Raw genomic sequence first — 18,150 nt, 5'->3', positions numbered from 1 at the left:
TCGCATTTTAATGCTGGTTTTAAATATATAAGTTTCATCAAGTTTAGTCTTACCCATCAAAAGTTACGAGCCTGAGAAAATTTGCGTTATTTTAGAAAATAGGGGGAAACGACCCCTAAAAGTCATAGAATCTTAACTAAAATCACACCATCAGATTCAGCGTATCAGAGAACCCTATTGTAGAAGTTTCGAGCTCCTATCTACAAAAATGTGGAATTTTGCATTTTTTGCCAGAAGGCAGATCACGGATGCGTGTTTATTTGTTTTTTTTGTTTTTTTGTTTGTTTTTTTCCCAGGGGTGATCGTATCGACCCAGTTGTCCTAGAATGTTGCAAGAGGGCTCATTCTAACAGAAATGAAAAGTTATAGTGCCCTTTTTAAGTGACCAAAAAAATTGGAGGGCACCTAGGCCCCCTCCCACGCTAATTATTTTCCCAAAGTCAACGGATCAAAATTCTGAGATAGCCATTTTATTCAGCGTAGTCGAAAAACCTTATAACTATGTCTTTGGGGACGACTTACTCCCCCACAGTCCCCGTGGGAGGAGCAACAAGTTACAAACTTTGACCTGTGCTTACATATAGTAATGGTTATTGGGAAGTATACAGGCGTTTTCAGGAGGATTTTTTTTGGTTTGGGGGAGGGGTTGAGAAGAGGGGGGTATGCTGGGGGAACTTTCCTTCGAGAATTTGTAATGGGAGAAGAAAATTTCCATGAAGGGAGCATTATTTAAAAGCATTTACTAGCATTATTTAAAAAAAAACAATTAAAAAATAAATGTGAAAAAGCTTTTTCAGCTGGAAGTAAGGAACCGCAATAAAACTTAAAACAAACAGAAATTATTACCCATATGAGGGGCTCACCTCCTTCTAATACCTCGCTCTTTACGCTAAAGTATTTTTAGTAATTTCAACTATTTATTCTACGGCTTTTGTGATTCAGGGGGTCATTCTTAATGAATTGGGATAAAATTTAAGCTTTAGTGTAAAGAGCGAGGTACTGACGATGGGGCGAATCCCCTCATATATGTAATAAAAACATGAGAATACAAAAGTTCTTTACGTAAGCTAATTTATAAGTTACGTAAATCTTTTACCAATAAAAAGATTCGTAAAAAATGAAAAGTTCTAGTTGCCTTTTTAATTAACCAAAAAATCGGAGGGCAACTAGGCTTCGTCCCCCGCTCTTTTTTTCTCAAAATCATTCGATCAAAATTATGAGAAAGCCATTGAGCCAAAAAAAATAAAAAATATGCAAATTTCGTTTTGATTATTCCTCTGCGGAGAGCCAAAATCAAAACATGCATTGATTCAAAAACGTTCAGAAATTAAATAAAAAAAAACAAGTTTTTTTAACTGAAAGTAAGGAGCGACATTAAAACTTAAAACGCACAGAAATTACTTCGTATATGAAAGAGGCTGCTTCCTCATCAACGCCTCGCTCTTTACGCTAAAGTTTTTTACTGTTTTAAAAAGAAGAATTGAGAGAAAGAGTCAAACTTTAGCGTAAAGAGCGAGGCGTTGATGAGGAAGCAGCCTCTTTCATATACGAAGTAATTTCTGTGCGTTTTAAGTTTTAATGTCGCTCCTTACTTTCAGTTAAAAAAACTTGTTTTTTTTATTTAATTTTATCCATCAAAGGCTATGATCCTGAGAAAATTTGCCTGATTTTTCGATAAAGGGGGAAATACCCATTAAAAGTCGTAGAATCTTAATGAAAATGACACCATAAAGCTCAGCGTATCAGAGAATCTTGTCAACAGAGGTTTCAAGCTCCTATCTGCTGAAACGTATAATTTTGTATTATTTTTTTCCAGAAGAAAGATCACGGATGCGTGTTTATCTGTTTTTTTTTCCTTAGCGGTGATCGTGTCGACCCAGTGGTCCTAGAATATCGGGAGACGACTCACTCAGACAAAAATTAAAAGTCTAATTCCCTTTTTGAGTAACCAAAAAGATTGGAGATCAACTAGGCCCCCTTCTGCCTCCCTTTTCTCCAGATTATGATACAGCCATTGTATTTAGCGTAGTTGAAAGGCCTAATATTTATGCCTTTGGAGATATCATGACCCCTCTTCATCCGCCCCCTGGGGAGAGGTCTTTAAGATACAAAATATGCATATTGTTTACGTATAGTATTTGTTAATGGGAAGTAACCATACATTTTTCGGGGCGGGGAGAAATTTCTGCTGGAGGATTTTCCACGGGGATAATGTTACAGGATGGGGTTTTCGAGAGGGTGAATTTCTCAGAGAAAATTTTTACACTTGGGGGAATTTGCCAGTATTCCCATACGAAATTCTTCTTATGTCTTGCTTTTTCTTTGCCTACTCAATTTTACTTGGGGAGATGGTAAGTGCATTTATCCGTGGTATATTTTCACCAGGAATGAATTGTCTAGAGAATATATCCGTAAAGAGGTGGGATTTTTTGGTAGAAGTGGAGCCAGATTTCCTGGCGTTATTTAGAAAAGTTATCAGAAATTTAATGATAAAAATCAAGTTTTTTGAACTGAAAGTTAGGAGCAACATTAAAACTTAAAACGATCAGAAATTATTCCGTATATGAGGGGGGCTTTTCCTCCTCAGCGCCTCCTAAACGCGTCGCTCTTTGTGCTAGAGTTTGAGTTTTATCCCAATTCTTTAAGAGTGACTCCTGAAACACAAGATTCGTTCAATTAGAACAATAAGAAGCTTTTTTTTAGTCATAAAAGGCTTTATCGTAAATAGCGAGGTGTTAAGGAGGAGCAGCCAAGGGCGGATCTAGAGCAAAATTTTGGGTGGGGGGGGCAATGTAACAAGGACACCAATGAGCAAAATCTAGGTTTTCTAGATTACAATCTAGATTAAAGACTAAGAAACCTAACACAAAAAGTCTCGAAATAGCGAACTAAACACCCCAAATCATTAGTATCAGACAACACACACACACACACACAAAAGCCTAAGAAACATAGTTAACAAATGTCCAAATTTGCAAGCTAAAGACCCCAAATCCTAAGTCCTAGACAAGTCAAACCATGAAAAACCGAACAAGACATCCCAAATCCTTAGTTTCAGAAGCACACACCAACGGAAAGCCAAGAAGTCTAGCTGAGAAAAGTTTAAAGATCAAACTAAAGACCCCAAATCATAAGTTTGAGACAACACGCATACCTACAAAAGGCTAAGGAACCTAGCTCATAACAAATTAAACAACCAAAATCAAAGGTATTAGACAACAGGCACCTGTGAAAGGCTAAGAAACCTAGCACAGAAAGGCTCAAAATAAACACCAAAAATCACAAAGCTAAACACCTAAAATCACAGGTATCAGACAACACACACCTACGAAGGGCTAAGAAAACCTAGCTCAGAAAGAACTAACACACACACGCTATACCTTGAGACCTCATACCTAAACTTGCCAAATCCCAACTTTTCAATCAACTCCCTTTGAAATGGATCATAGGTATCAGTCAATAAACACCTACGAAAGGTTAAGAAACTCAGCTCAGAAAGAATTAACCACATACATAATCTAACGTCTGATTTTTATTTCATTAACCTAGGTTAGTTAAACTTAAGTTAGCTATCAACTATTTTATTCTAGGTTACAGATTCAGTTACATATCTCCAAGTTAGCATTTGAAAGGCATGAATACAGTTTTCAACCAAAGTTAGCTGTTGACTGTTTAATCTAGGCTAAATATCCAGTTACATTCCCCAAGTTAGCTTTTGAAACACGAACAGAGTTTTCATATAAGTCAGAAACACGCGAACATAATCGAACGCTTGATTTTAGGTTCCATTAGCCTAGGTGAGATTATCCTAAGATAGCTGTTCACTATTTTAACCGAAGTTTCATTTCCCCAAGTTCACTTTTTATCCCTTTTAACTTGGGTTAATTTAGATTAAGTTGGAGCGCAAACTTAAGTTGAATTACCCTAGCTAAAAAGGGCTAAAAAGTTATCAGACTTTATGAAATCTGTGTCTGTGTGTTTCAAAAGCTAGCTTGGGGATGTGTAACTGGGTATACAACTTTTAGAATAGAATTGTTTATAGCTATCTTAAGTTAAACTATCCTATGTTAATGAAATCTAAGATCTACCGTTTGATTATGTGTGTTTGTTAGTTCTTTTTTAGATAGGTTTCTTAACCTTTAGTAGGTATGTCTTGTCTGAAACTCATGATTTGAGATGTTTAGTTTGCTTTCTTGAGGCTTTCTGTTCTAGGTTTCTTAGCCTTTCGCATGTTTATGTTGTCTGAAACTTACGATTTGGGGTGTTTAGTTTGCTATGAGCTTGGCCTTTCGTTGGTGTATCTTGTCTGAAACTAATAATTTAGGAAATTTAGTTTGGTTTTTCATGATTTGACTTGTCTGAAACTTATGATTTCGTATGTGTTATCTGAAACTTGATCTGTAGCTTGCTAATTAGGACTTTTTTGAGCTAGGTTTTTTAGGCTTTCGTAAGTGCGTTGTCTGAAACTTATGATATGAAAATTTTAGCTTGGAAGTTGAACTCTTCCGAGCTAGGTTTGTATTTGTTATTTTCGTTTGTGTCCTTTTTGAAACTTCTGGGCCAGATTTTCTAGCCTTTTTTAGGTGGTTATAGCCTGAAACTTATGATTTGGGATGTTTATGTTTGCTGTTTGGGGTCTTTTCTGCTAGATTTCTTAGCTTTTCATTGGTGGGTATCTTCTAATGCTAATGATATAAGATATTTTGTCTGGCATTTCATGGTTTGTAAAGGATATGTTGCTCCCCGACAGGTGACCTTGGATAAAATGGGACCCCGTAATCCAGAAGGCTATTATACTAAGATGCACGGAAAAAGAGAAAATGAGTTTGCGTGTGATAATTTTTGATCTCTAAAAGGATGGGATTGCAGCTAATTGATACTTGAAGCACAATAAGAAATAATAATTGCCAGAAGCACTTTGTGGCACTAATTTATTAAATACAGTTCCTCACTAGAGTCTCTACTTCAGAAAGGAGAAAGCAAGAGAGAGAGAGAGAGAGAGAGAGAGAGAGAGAGAGAGAGAGAGAGAGAGAGAGAGAGAGAGAGAGAGAGAGAGAGAGAGAGAGAGAGAGAGAGAGAGAGAGAGAGAGAGATAGAAAGAGAGAGTGAGAGAGAGAGAACGGTTTATTAAACAACTTTTGTAGCTCTTGCCTAATTTGCATTTGCAAAAATATTAAAAACAAAAGTTATGCAATGTTAAACATACGTAAAAAAAAGGCAAAATGAATTATAATATCGGTTTGTCCGTGCATGTATAGGAATCAATTGGACTTCTGTCTGGTTCTGTTCTGGTTCTGGTCAATGCGTTTGGTCTAAAAACAAGGCTTTTCCAAATCTCATCATGAGATCACACAATCTTTGTTCTAGGAACTGATTGATTAGTGTAATGAGTGCTTGTTGGCAAGGAATATCTCTAGGACCCAGGATAATCCTAACTGCCCTTTTTTGAACTGACTAGGTCGTACATCAGGTGAGCAGTATGTAGTACAGAAAAAAATTATGTGAAAGACGATACTTTTGTGCACATTGAAAGAGCCGAAATTCCATCATTCTTTTCCCAGGTATGGTCGTATAGTTTTAAGTATCTATGATGCATAGAAGATAACAAATGATGGCAAATGAGTCCGAACAGCTAAAAATATAGACACCGAACAAGAAACAGTCAAAATCATATTCAATTGCAAACGGAAATGTTCCACAACGAAACCTAACGTTAGAAGATGAAGTAAAATCACAGTGAAATGGAGGGTTGTGTTAGTTTAGCTCGTGAGAGCATCCAACTTTTTGTATCTCTGACACGTGCAAAATTTGAAAAGTTTTCTTGACACCCGTCGTTGTACTCAACGAAAACCAGTTAGCACAGTTTCATACCTTTCAACCCAGTGTGTGTCACAATAGTGAGGGAGCTTTTGTTCTTCATCTGCAGCAAAAAAAGGGTAACAAAAGGAACGGATATCAAAAACTGTTTTAGGGTTTGGTTGGTTTCCAATCACTTTTGACTAATAAAAAAGGACTAGATCGCTCAATTTCCAATCGAATGAGAATCCTCCAAAGTTTCTACCACAACGAAGAGGGTGTTAGGGATAAAGAAGGGGCAGCCCTTCTCCTATAAGGAAGAAATTCTGATAATTTTTGGGTTGAATTATATTCTTAACTTTCAAACAGTTCGTGGTAACGAACTGTAGTAAGGAGCAACCCGGCTCAATAGTAACCGAAACTCTAAAAAATGGAATTTTGATACCAATAGTTACATCAAAAGAATCGCATTTTAATGCTGATTTTAAATATATACGTTTCATCAAGATCAGTTATACCATCAAAAGTTACGAGCCTGAGAAAATTTGCCTCATTTCAGAAAATAGGGGGAAACACCCCCTAAAAGTCATACAATCTTAACGAATAATAGCGACATTAAAACTTAAAACGAACAGAAATTACTTCGTACATGAAAGGGGATGCTTCCTCATCAACGCCCCGCTCTCTACGCTAAAGTTTGACCCTTTCTCTTAACTCTGCTTTTTAAAACAGTAAAAAAACTTTAGCGTAAAGAGCGGGGCGTTGATGAGGAAGCAGCCCCTTTCATATACGAAGTAATTTCTGTTCGTTTTAAGTTTTAATGTCGCTCCTTACTTTCAGCTAAAAAAACTTGTTTTTTTTTTTATTTAATTTCTGAACGTTTTTGAATCAATGCATGTTTTGATTTTGGCTCTCCGCAGAGGAACAATTAACACGAAATTTGCAAGTTGTTTTTTGGCTAAATGGCTTTCTCATAGTTTTGACCGAATGATTTTGAGAAAAAAAGGAACGGTGGAGGAAGCCTAGCTGCCCTGCGATTTTTTGGTTACTTAAAAAGGCAACTAGAACTTTTAATTTTTTACGAATGTTTTTATTAGTAAAAGATAGACGTAACTTATAAATTAGCTTACATAACGAACTTTTGTAATTTCATGTTTTTATTACATATATGAGGGGTTCACCCCCTCGTCAGTGCCTCGCTCTTTACAATAAAGATTAAATTTTGTCCCAATTCATTAAGAATGACCCCTGAATCACAAAAGCCGTAGAATAAATAGTTGAAATCACTAAGAATACTTTAACGTAAAGAGCGAGGTATTAGGAAGATGTGAGCCCCTCATATGCGTAATAATTTCTGTTCGTTTTAAGTTTTAATGCTGCTCCTTACTTTTAGTTGAAAAAACTTTTCATATTTATTTTTTCATTTTTTTTAAATAATGCTAGAAAATCCTGCGCTCCCTTCATGGAAATTTTCTTCCCCCTATGACATGTTCCTCGATGGAAAGTTCCCCCAACATATCCCCCTCTTATCAACCCCTCCCCCAACCAAAAAATCCCCCTGAAATTGTCTGTACCCTTCCCAATAAGCATTACTATATGTAAGCACTGGTCAAAATTTGTAACTTGTAGCCCCTCCAACGGGGACTGTGGGGGAGTAAGTCGTCCCCAAAGACATAGTTATAAGGTTTTTTGACTACACTGAATAAAATGGCAATCTCATAGTTTTGATCCGTTGACTTTGGGAAAACAATTAGCGTGGGAGGGGGCCTAGGTGCCCTCCAATCTTTTTGGTCACTTAAAAAGGGCACTAGAACTTTCCATTTCCGTTAGAATGAGCCCTCTCGCAAGATTCTAGGACCACTGGGTCGATACGATCACCCCTGGGAAAAAAAACAAAAAAACAAACAAACAAAAAAAAAAACAAGGAAACAAAGAAACACGCATCCGTGATCTGCCTTCTGGCAAAAAATACAAAATTTCACATTTTTGTAGGTAGGAGCTTGAAACTTCTACAATAGAGTTCTCTGATACGCTGAATTTGATGGTGTGATTTTCGTTAAGATTCTATGACTTTTAGGGGGTATTTTCCCCTATTTTCCAAAATAAGGTAAATTTTCTCAGGCTCGTAGCTTGTGATGGGTAAGACTAAACTTGATGAAACTTACATTTTTAAAATCAGCATTAAAATGGAATTCTTTTGATGTAGCTATTGGTATCAAAATTCCATTTTTTAGAGTTTTTGTTACTATCGAGCTGGGTCGCTCCTTACTACAGTTTGTTACCACGAACTGTTTGATTTTAACTTATTGTTGATCCAAGCTAAAGTTTTCATCTACATTTTAAAATAAAAAAATTAAAAGTATCATCTCCCCAATTTCCAGTGCACAAAATTTAAAAGCAAATCAAAACTATGGTCGTTTTTTTCAATACCATCATATATCCAAACAGTACATATCTTTTCTTAGTACAAGACGTTTTGTGATCGTTTTATGAGGGAAGACAATTTTATAATTCGTGATCCCCTAAATTCCAAACATTTTGTGGCTCTGCGGCTAGCTTGGTTCATTGAAAAATAGAAACTTATAGTCTTTAGTCCTAAGATTAAAATTTAAAAGGAAGAACAAAAAATTTTGCAATGAAATATGCTGGAAACTAGACCACGGCGAGGGAATAACAAATTACGGCTTATAGCATGAGATAGATCTTAAAAGTGGATAATCATAATAGATTTATAAAAGTAAAATAAGTTCTGTAAAGGGGAGAATTTTTATTTCTATGAGCCACTTCAAATAGATTATCAAAATAAGTTGCAAGAAATCAAGAGGATTGGTACAAGTGAGATAATAAGCTTTTTAAGAAAATCTTGTAAAATTTCCGGGGGACCAAGCCCCATCCCTCCTTATATACGCCACTGCCTACTCTGTTTGTAAGCTCTTATTTCCATTTTTTGGTTAGAAATCAATATTGATGGCCTTATACAAAATTACTTAGCACGTCAGCTTATTTAACACACCGAAACCAACAAACCACTGCATCTCTAACATAATAAAAGCATCTCTAATACAAGCATCATATAAGGCTAAGTATGGACCTAACAGCAGCGCACCACTGTGTTGATTGCACCGAGGGCATGCCAGCACAGCAATGAGAGGTTTATCCACACAGGAGTGTCCTTCATCGGCGGCAAGTCGACGATAAATTGATGCGGTGTCGGGGTTTGCAAAGAAACAGAAAGTAACTAAAAGTTATGAAAACCAAACTTTTTTTTGTTCTTGCTGAGGTTTCGCAGTAGCTGGAACAACATAATTTCGAATTTACTTTTCTAGTACTTTAACTAGAGATGGTTCACGAGAAACTTTAGTAAATTAATTGTGTATCATTATCATCTTTGCAATTAGTCTCTGTTTAGAGCACACTGAAAATATTATTAGATTAAATTATACTGGCAGAGTAATGAATACAATTGAAACTCATGAAGATTATACCCGTACAAACCTACCATACCAGTAGTTACTTCACAAGCATTCGCCATTGTTAATTTCTGAACGTAGGGAAGAGCCCTCTATTCTAAGAACGTTTTCGTCAAAAAGGGGCAATATATTTAAACGCCTAATAATCTGAGTACTAGGTAAGTGTTCTATATCAATAGAAGAGAAGGAATCAACCAAGAGAACAAGATCCTGAGGCTCGAGAAGAAGCAGAAAGGACCTTAATTCGACGACGACGACGAGGTAAGTGTTCAAAATAGTTGGTTAATGCTGTTACCTTTGTTAATTAGTGATGCCAAATTAAAATTTGTGTTTGTAGTAAATATCAGGTGATCGGCTATTTTCGAAGAAAATATGCCAATCAAATGGGGCTAAAAGCAGTTTCATTAGCCAAGATCAGGCCAAGGCAAGGGTAAGACAACCAGTACTGGGACACTTCAATCACTCTGCCTATTCTGGAACAGAATCTTTGGTTGTATTGTAACATTTCCAATACTGGGACAAAAAACAACAGGTTTTTTTGAAGTATCCCAGAAAAATGTATAGATTGGGTGTCCCAAGATTAAAGTCTTTTGTCCCAGTATTAGACATGTTGTAATTCAATCAAAGACTCTGTCCCAGAATAGTCAGAGTGATAAAAGTGTCCCAGTACTGGTTCTCTTTCATTTTATTCTATTTTCAAAGACTTATCTATAATCAATGATAGTTCATATAACTAACTTATCTATAAAGTGAGCATACCACTTGATGCCTTTTTTTATGTTCTTTACAAATATGATAATTGCTTCTACTGCAAATTCAAATTTAAGTACTTTCTGCCCTGACATAGCATAAACTAACCTAATTATAAATAATTTTAGCAGTGAGAAAATATAGCATTATTTTGTTGAAAATGACCAAGGAAACAGCACTGTGAAAATATAGTATTATTTTGTCAAAAATAATTGATAACTCATACTTTAATTGAAAATTCATCATTTTTAAGAGCTCAAAAAATGCCTAAATTTGAATTTGTGGTAGAAGCCATTATTGTATTCATAAAGAACATAAAAAAGGCATCAAGTGGTATGTTCAGTTTATTGGTAAGTCAGTTATATGAACTGTCATAATTTTACTAAGGCAAGACAAGAGAAGCCTGTATCAACTAAGAACTTCTAGCAAATGCATACATGCATCTATAATTTATCTAGGAAGAAAGTGAATACATCACTTTATGCCTTTTCCTGATTCAATAATCATTTCTTAGACAAATTTCATTTTGAGGCCTAAATAGGTATGAACTATGTTAATATGTGTTTTTCCTTGTTGTTCAAGAGTGATGTAAGTTTATTTTTATGATTTAAAAATGGTGGCTCCAATGGTATACTTTTTGTTTTGCTATGACACCTTTAATGAAAGGGTTCAGGCTCTTTTCAAGAATTCTCACAATTTGTGGTAAAATTCTACTTTATCTACTTTTTGCTATCATGGAAAGGGATTAGGTTATGAAAATAGAACTTTCAGTGATGGGTCTACATACTAAAGTATGTCCCAAGAAGGTATTTTGAAGTACCTACCACCACTCCTTCTCTTTCTAGAAACAATATAAAATAAGGAATTTAATAACACTGCATACATTTTTTTTTTCATGGTTTCTTCAAAAATGAACAAAACCAAATATTTAACACCTTTTGAACTCTCTTTATAATAAATAAATTATGAGTTGTCTTAAAAAGTTGGTCTAACTGGATGTTAGTTTAACTTAAAAAGTTGAACCAACTTAAAAAGTTTTTAAGTTGGTAGAACCAACTTAAAAAGTTGGTTCTAACTGGAATTGTTTCATATTTTGGAAATCTATTTGAATGAAACTTGCTAAAGCAGATCTTTATGTATATTTTTTTTAAAATAAACTTGGGAAACCGAAAATTCTTGTATCAGAAAAGACATCAAATATCATCTGCCTCACAGAAATAAAGCCAGAATTGAAAAATGGTTCTACTAGAAGAAGAGATTGCTATACATAGATACAAAATAGCAGCTGTAAATCCAATGGAACAGGGAAAAGGATTATAAATTGTGTACTAAAGGGGTATAATTGTGTAAGATAATGCTGAATATCATACAGGGCAAAGATTAAAAGGACTTAAACTGCTTTCATACCTATTAAGCTTGTTCACTGATCAATGATCATTAGTTGTATATACAGATCCTATATCAATCACTAGTAGATTGTCAAAGAGATCTTGGCATCATCATTGACTTACAATTAAAGTTCTATGAGCATACAAAACAAAGCATTTCAATTAATAAGATTAATCAGGAAAGTTTGAAATACAGATCAGCAGTTTTTAATATAGACAGGCAGAGAATAAAACCTGATATTTTCAAAGCTCTACAAAGGAATTATGAGGCCTACTGTTCAACATGCTAGTGTTATATGGGAACAGTACCACACAACAGACTGTGGAAATAGAAAATATCTAGCAATGTGCAACAAAACTTCTTCAAGTATTTAAAGAGATGAGCTATAAGGATTGACTACTAATTCTACAACTACCCTCTCTAAAGTATAGACACAGAAGAGTGGGGACCCAACAAATATATATAAAGCAGAAAAAATTGGAAAACCCTGCTTTGATATGTATTTTCAATATGCAAAACTTCGAACCACAAGAGGCCATCCCAAAAAGTGTTCAAACTAACAACTTTATGCAAGCCCAGAGCACACTCTTGGAATATCAAATCCTTACATGGTTGAATTTGGGCTCCTCATTTAATTTTCAAAGCCTATACAATTAATAGCTTCACAAATAGACTTGACCACTTCTTGAAAGAATACCTTTATACACACGACTCCTAGAAACACAACTATAACTAACTAACTAGACACCAGCAACTTATTCCTTCAATGTTTGGAATGACATCTTACTATGCATAAAATATGACGTTTCCTTGCTGCCTCTTCCCAAAACTTATCAGCTTCATCTAGGGAGATACTTAGAGGGGGCACAGGCCCCCATGAAATTTCCAAAGAATTTTTTTTTAAAGAATTTAATGTCTTGCTCTCAGCAGTCCCTTTGATTTTTTGTTGTATTCTTTGATAATAAATTGGAAGTGTCACATAACAATTACATTTCTCCCCTTTACAGATCTCTTATATGTTTGTCTAGGTATAGATCCTACATTCTTAAGGTCCCTCTCACATCTTTAGCTCATATATAAAAAGAAAGTACCATGTCAATATATATATATATATATATATATATATATATATATATAATGAAAAGAGAAATCACCAATGCAACAGCACAAACACATAAAAAAAAGGAAGACTGTTTTCCTACATTAGTGATTAATATTTATCTGTACTTGAATGAGGCCTTAACCCTACTCATCCATACAATCACACAGGCCAAACAGCATAGCCATACACAATCAACCATAAAGAATAATCCATGGACAGGCAGTCGTGTTGTCAGTAAGTAGAAATCGTCATTTACCAAATAATAAAAACAATAAAAAAAGACAAATAATTCAGAGGCAACAACACAAGGGCTCATCAGGAGAATACACACTTGCCTACTTGGGTTTTGGCACTTTAAATTCCCTACCCAGGCAAGTGGCATGCCTACCATAAATTCCCTATGGTATCCCCAATATATATATATATATATATATATATATATATATATATATATATATATATATATATATATATATATACATAATATACATATACATCCACACTGCCAGGCCATGGCAATTGGCATGTGATAAGCTTCTATAAGTGGATTCTCACTGTTGCTTGTCTTCTAAACACAGACAATTTGAGCCTTTTCCCTGATGTGAGGACGTCCAAATGGAAATTAAATTAGAATTAGTGCCTTTGTAAAATTAGTTTTTTTATTGGACCTTCAACTTTTGCCTTGGCTTGGCTTTTGTCATTATAGAAGACATATTGCAGAACCTTTGTTTCTTTTAATTGTTCAGGTTGTGGGACAAATCTTCATCTTTTGCCTCGGCTTTTCTATTACCATAATGAAAGACATATCGCCGAACTTTTGTTTCTTTTAATTGTTCAGGCTGTGGAGCAAAACTTTTTTTTTCTTCCAACAATTAATCTAATCCAGGTTTTTGATTTTCAAAGGTATGGTAGGAATCAATGACCTTATCCATGTCAAAATCCAAAACCCAATCATCAATGCTATCATTTTCAATTTGTTCGGTTTGTTTTTACCTTGGCTTGCCTTTTGTCATTATGAAATATATGTCACCAAACCTTTGTCTTTTTGACAAAGGTATGGTAGGCATTGATGACTTTATCCATGTCAAAATCCCAAAAACAATCATCATTGCTATCAATTTCAATTTTGGCACGTTTTGATTCTCGTTGTCAAGGTTAGTCTTCATTTTGACTTGCTCACATGCTTGGTGTCACGTGTCTTCTAACCGCATGCGTGTGTCTTTGCTATTCATTTTCATTTTTGACTCACTCACACCCTCGGTGTTGCATGTTCTATATATATACATATATATATATATATATATATATATATATATATGTATATTGACAGGTATCTTAATTTGAAATGAAACTGTCTACAATTCCTGTATCACTCTTTGCAAGAACATTGTGTTTAGTTGATGGAAATGGTGCTTTGACTGTTATTATTTCAGTTTTCGAGGCAATAGCAGAAGGTATTTGGCTAATCTCATTCCTGGGAAAACCATTCCAGTCAAAGGGATTATTAATGAATGGTTTTTTTTATTGCAGATTTATGCATCATTTTCCGTTTTTCACGTTCTTAAATGCACAAGAAAGATGGAAAATTGAGAATGAAACAGATTAGCCCTGTAACAGCATTGCATTAACATAAATCATACTGATTAGTTTTCTACATGATGTAGATCTAGAATTATTGTTTACTTTGTTGGCCAACATGAAAACTTCAACAAAAGTTTACTTATTTCACTTGAAATTCCAATAGAATGCTTGTAAACCCCTTGGCATAGTAATTTACTAACTTTCTGTAATGCCTCAAAGAAGTTACAAAATTCTTGAAACTTTTTGTAGTTATAAAATGGCTACTGATAAGTGTTAGACAATAATTTGATCAGAAGATATATTGCTATTTTTACTTTTGATATTCGATAATCGATTTCGATATTTCTGATAAGTGTTTTGCTAAGATTAACTTCAGGGTTTGACAAAATTTAGTAACAAAATTTGCAGCTAAAAACTGTTTTGCAACTTTTTTTTTCAGATTTTGAATAAAATAGAGACTTCCATTTTATGAATGAACATTACAAAAACCCTGATTTAAAATTACATGGGCTCAGGATAAAGAAAAATAAGCTACTGGCTATTTTTGGCTATTCAAATCAGCAACATGTCAACATATTCCCCTGAGAATTGGTTCAGCCTTTCAGTGATTAAATAAAAAAAAAATCATTATTTAACTGGAAGCAAGGAGCAATGTTAAAACTTGGAAGAACACTAATTTTCCCATAAACCCCTCCTCAATACCTTGCTCTCCAAAGCAAAGTTTCTTTTTGTATTTCAAAAATCTCCTGACTATAACTAAACAGCACTTGTGTTTTAGGAGTTGTTTTCAAATAATTAGGACAAAAAGTTAAAATTAGCATAAAGAGCAAGGTATTGAAGAGGGGGATCCACTCTCATATACAGGAAAATTTCTGTCAATTTTAATGTTTTCATTACTGTTAGTTGAAAAATTATTATTTCTGTATTTAATTTATGATTGTTTTTAAATAATGCTGGAAAATATGCCTTTTCTCCCCATGGACACCCCCCCCCCCCGAATCCCCCAATTTTTTCAGGAGGACAATCACCTCGATTCTCCCTGGTTTATTTTTGAACCAGGGACAATATTTTTCCTGGTTTATTTCCCCAGAATATCTTAAAATGTGAAATTGAATTGGCAAAGAGAAAGTAGGTCAAATAAAATGAATTTCATATTAGAATCCTGATAAATTACCCCATGTATAGTTTCCTTGGAAAGCTCATCCTTGAGAACTCCCCTCTCCATGGTAAATTCTCCCCTTGGAAAATACCCCTGCAGAAAATTTCCCCCATAGAAAAATCACCCTCCTCCAAAAATGTTTTTTTACTTCCCAATAATAAATACTATAGGTTACATAAACACAGGGTAAATTTCAAAACTTTCCCAGAGACTTGATATTTCAATAATGCTCATCAAAAGGGCTATCTCAAAGTTTTTATTGGATGACTGTGGGAAAAAAGGAGTGGCAGGGAGGGAAATCTAGTTGCCCTTTGATTGTTTTGGTCACAAAATAAGTATCTAGAAATGCTATTTCCGTTTGAGTAAGCCCTCCCCTGATTCTATATGTCCATTGGTTTGATATGATCACCCATGTTAAAAAGAAGAAAGAAAAATAAGAAACATAACTAATAAACAGGCATCCTATTTTTCTTCTGGCAAAAATTTCACAATTTTGCAGATGGAAGATATAAATCCTTACAGTATGGTTTTATGATAAGCCAAATGGTACAATTTTTATTAAGATGTTATTTTACTAAGAACTTTTTAGTGGCGTTCCCGCCCTATCTAAAAAAAAATTCTATTCAAGTTTCCATGAAAATTTTCTCAGGCTTTTAGCTGGTTGATGGGTACATGAAACTCGATTAATTTTATATATTTAGAGTCAGCATGAAAAGTCAATTCCTTTTTATGAATCTATTGTTTTTATGGCACTTGATATTAACCAAGTGACATATAGCAATCACAAATTCTGTCAGTCTGTTGGTCGTCCATCTGTCGGTCTGTCAGTCCTGGTTTTGCTACTTTAGGCACTACCAGGTAAGCTAGGGCGATGAAATTTGGCAGGCTTATCAGGGACCAGACCAGATTAAATTGGAAATAGTCGTTTTCCCGATTTGACCATCTGGGGGGAGTGGGGGGCCGGTTTATTTGGAAATAATAGAAAAAATGAAGTATTTTTAACTTATGAGTGGGTGATGGGATCTTAATGAAATTTGATGTTTGGAATGATATTCTGTCTCAGAGCTTTTATTTTAAATCCCGACCGGATCTGATGACATTGGGGGAGTTGGAGGGGGAAACCTAAAATCTTGGAAAACACTTAGAGTGGAGGGATTGGGATGAAAATTGATGGGAAAAATAAGCACAAGTCCCAGATACATGATTGACATAATCGGAACGGATCCGATCTCTTTGGGGTAGCTAGGGGGGGATAATTCTGAATTTGCACTTGCAATTGCAAATTCTGTCAGTGTGTTGGTCGTCAGTCTGTCAGTCTGTCGGTCCTGGTTTTGCTACTTTAGGCACTTCCAGGTAAGCTAGGACGATGAAATTTGGCAGGCTTATCAGGGACCAGACCAGATTAAATTGGAAATAGTCGTTTTCCCGATTTGACCATCTGGGGGGGGGAGTGGGGGGCCTGTTAATTCTGAAAAATAAAAAAAATGAGGTATTTTTAACTTACAAACGGGTGATTGGATCTCAATGAAATTTGATATTTAGAAGGATATCGTGTCCCAGGGCTCTTATTTTAAATCCCGAACAGATCTGGTGACATTGGGGGGGGGGGAGATTTGGGAGGGAAACCTAAAACTTGGAAAACACTTAGAGTGGAGGGATTGGGGTGAAACTTGGTGGGAAAAATAAGCACAAGTCCTAGATACATGATTGACATAACCGGAATAGATCCGCTCTCTTTGTGGAAGTGGGGGGGGGGGGGGTTAATTCTGAAAAACTAGAAAAAATGAGGTATTTTTAACTTACGAACGGGTGATCGGATCTCAATGAAATTTGATATTTACAAGGATATCGTGTCTCCAAGCTCTTATTTTAAGTCCCGGCCGGGCCTGGTGACATTGGGGGGAGTTTGGGGTGGGGGAACCTAAAATGATGGAAAACGCTTAGATTGGAGGGATCGGGATGAAACTTGGTGGGAAAAATAAGCAGAAGTCTTAGATACGTGATTTACATAATTGGAACGGATCCGCTCTATGGGGGGGGGGGTTAATTCTGAAAAATTATAAAATATGACGCATTTGATAACTTACGAAGAAGTGATCGGATCTTCGTGAAACTCTATATTTAGAAGGGCCTCGTAACTCAGATCTCTCATTTTTAATCTCAACCGGATCCAGCGTAATTGGGGGGGGGGACCGGAAATCTTAGAAAATACTTAAAGCGGTGAGATCAGGATGAAACTGGATGGGAAGAATAAAAACCTGTCGAAGATACGTGACTGACATAACCGGACCGGATCTGCTCTGTTTGGAGTAGGTGGGGGGGGGGAGGTTTAATTGTGAATAACTAAAAAAACAGGTATTTTTAATATACGAACGGGTGATCAGATCTCAATGAAATTTAATATTTAAAAGGATATCGTGTCTCAAAGCTCATATTTTAAGTCCCGACCGGATCTCGTGACATTGGGGGAAGTTTGGGGTGGGGGAACCTAAAATGATGGAAAATTCTTAGATTGGAGGAATCGGGATGAAACTTGGTGGGAAAAATAAGCAGAAGTCTTAAATACGTGATTTACATAATTGGAACGGATCCGCTCTATTGGGGGGGGGGGGGTAGTTCTGAAAAATTAGAAAAAATGACGTATTTTTAACTTACGAAGGAGCTATCGGATCTTCATGAAACTTCATATTTAGAAGGGCCTCGTAACTCAGATCTCTTATTTTAAATCTCAACCGGATCCAGCGTAATTGGGGGGGGGGGGGGCAATTGGGGGGAACTGGAAATCTTAGAAAATACTTAAAGCGGTGAGATCAGGATGAAACTGGATGGGAAGAATAAAAACCTGTCTAAGATAGGTGACAGACATAACCGAACCAGATCTGCTCTCTTTAGGGTAGTTGGGG

At 35.5% G+C, this 18,150-nt stretch overlaps 2 protein-coding genes across 3 annotated transcripts in view; one reads left to right on the top strand and one right to left on the bottom strand.

Moving 5' to 3' along the window:
- Window positions 1–18,150, bottom strand: part of LOC136036202 (nuclear pore complex protein Nup205-like) — a 378,694-nt gene that overhangs the window by 126,164 nt on the left and 234,380 nt on the right. The window lies entirely within an intron of this gene.
- LOC136036204 (protein O-mannosyl-transferase Tmtc3-like) overlaps window positions 9,388–18,150 on the top strand; it is a 261,671-nt gene continuing 252,908 nt past the window's right edge. Inside the window, exon 1 of one of the 2 annotated variants that reach the window (XM_065718290.1) lies at window positions 9,388–9,527. The gene's annotated coding sequence lies outside the window, so the exon portion shown is untranslated. The remainder of the gene's footprint in view (window positions 9,528–18,150) is intronic. The other variant, XM_065718292.1, reaches the window with a different exon arrangement.

This window comes from Artemia franciscana, chromosome 15 (genome assembly GCF_032884065.1).
Source record: "Artemia franciscana chromosome 15, ASM3288406v1, whole genome shotgun sequence".
Taxonomy (NCBI): Eukaryota; Metazoa; Arthropoda; class Branchiopoda; order Anostraca; family Artemiidae; genus Artemia; species Artemia franciscana.
This window is presented reverse-complemented; position numbering and strand designations above follow the sequence as displayed.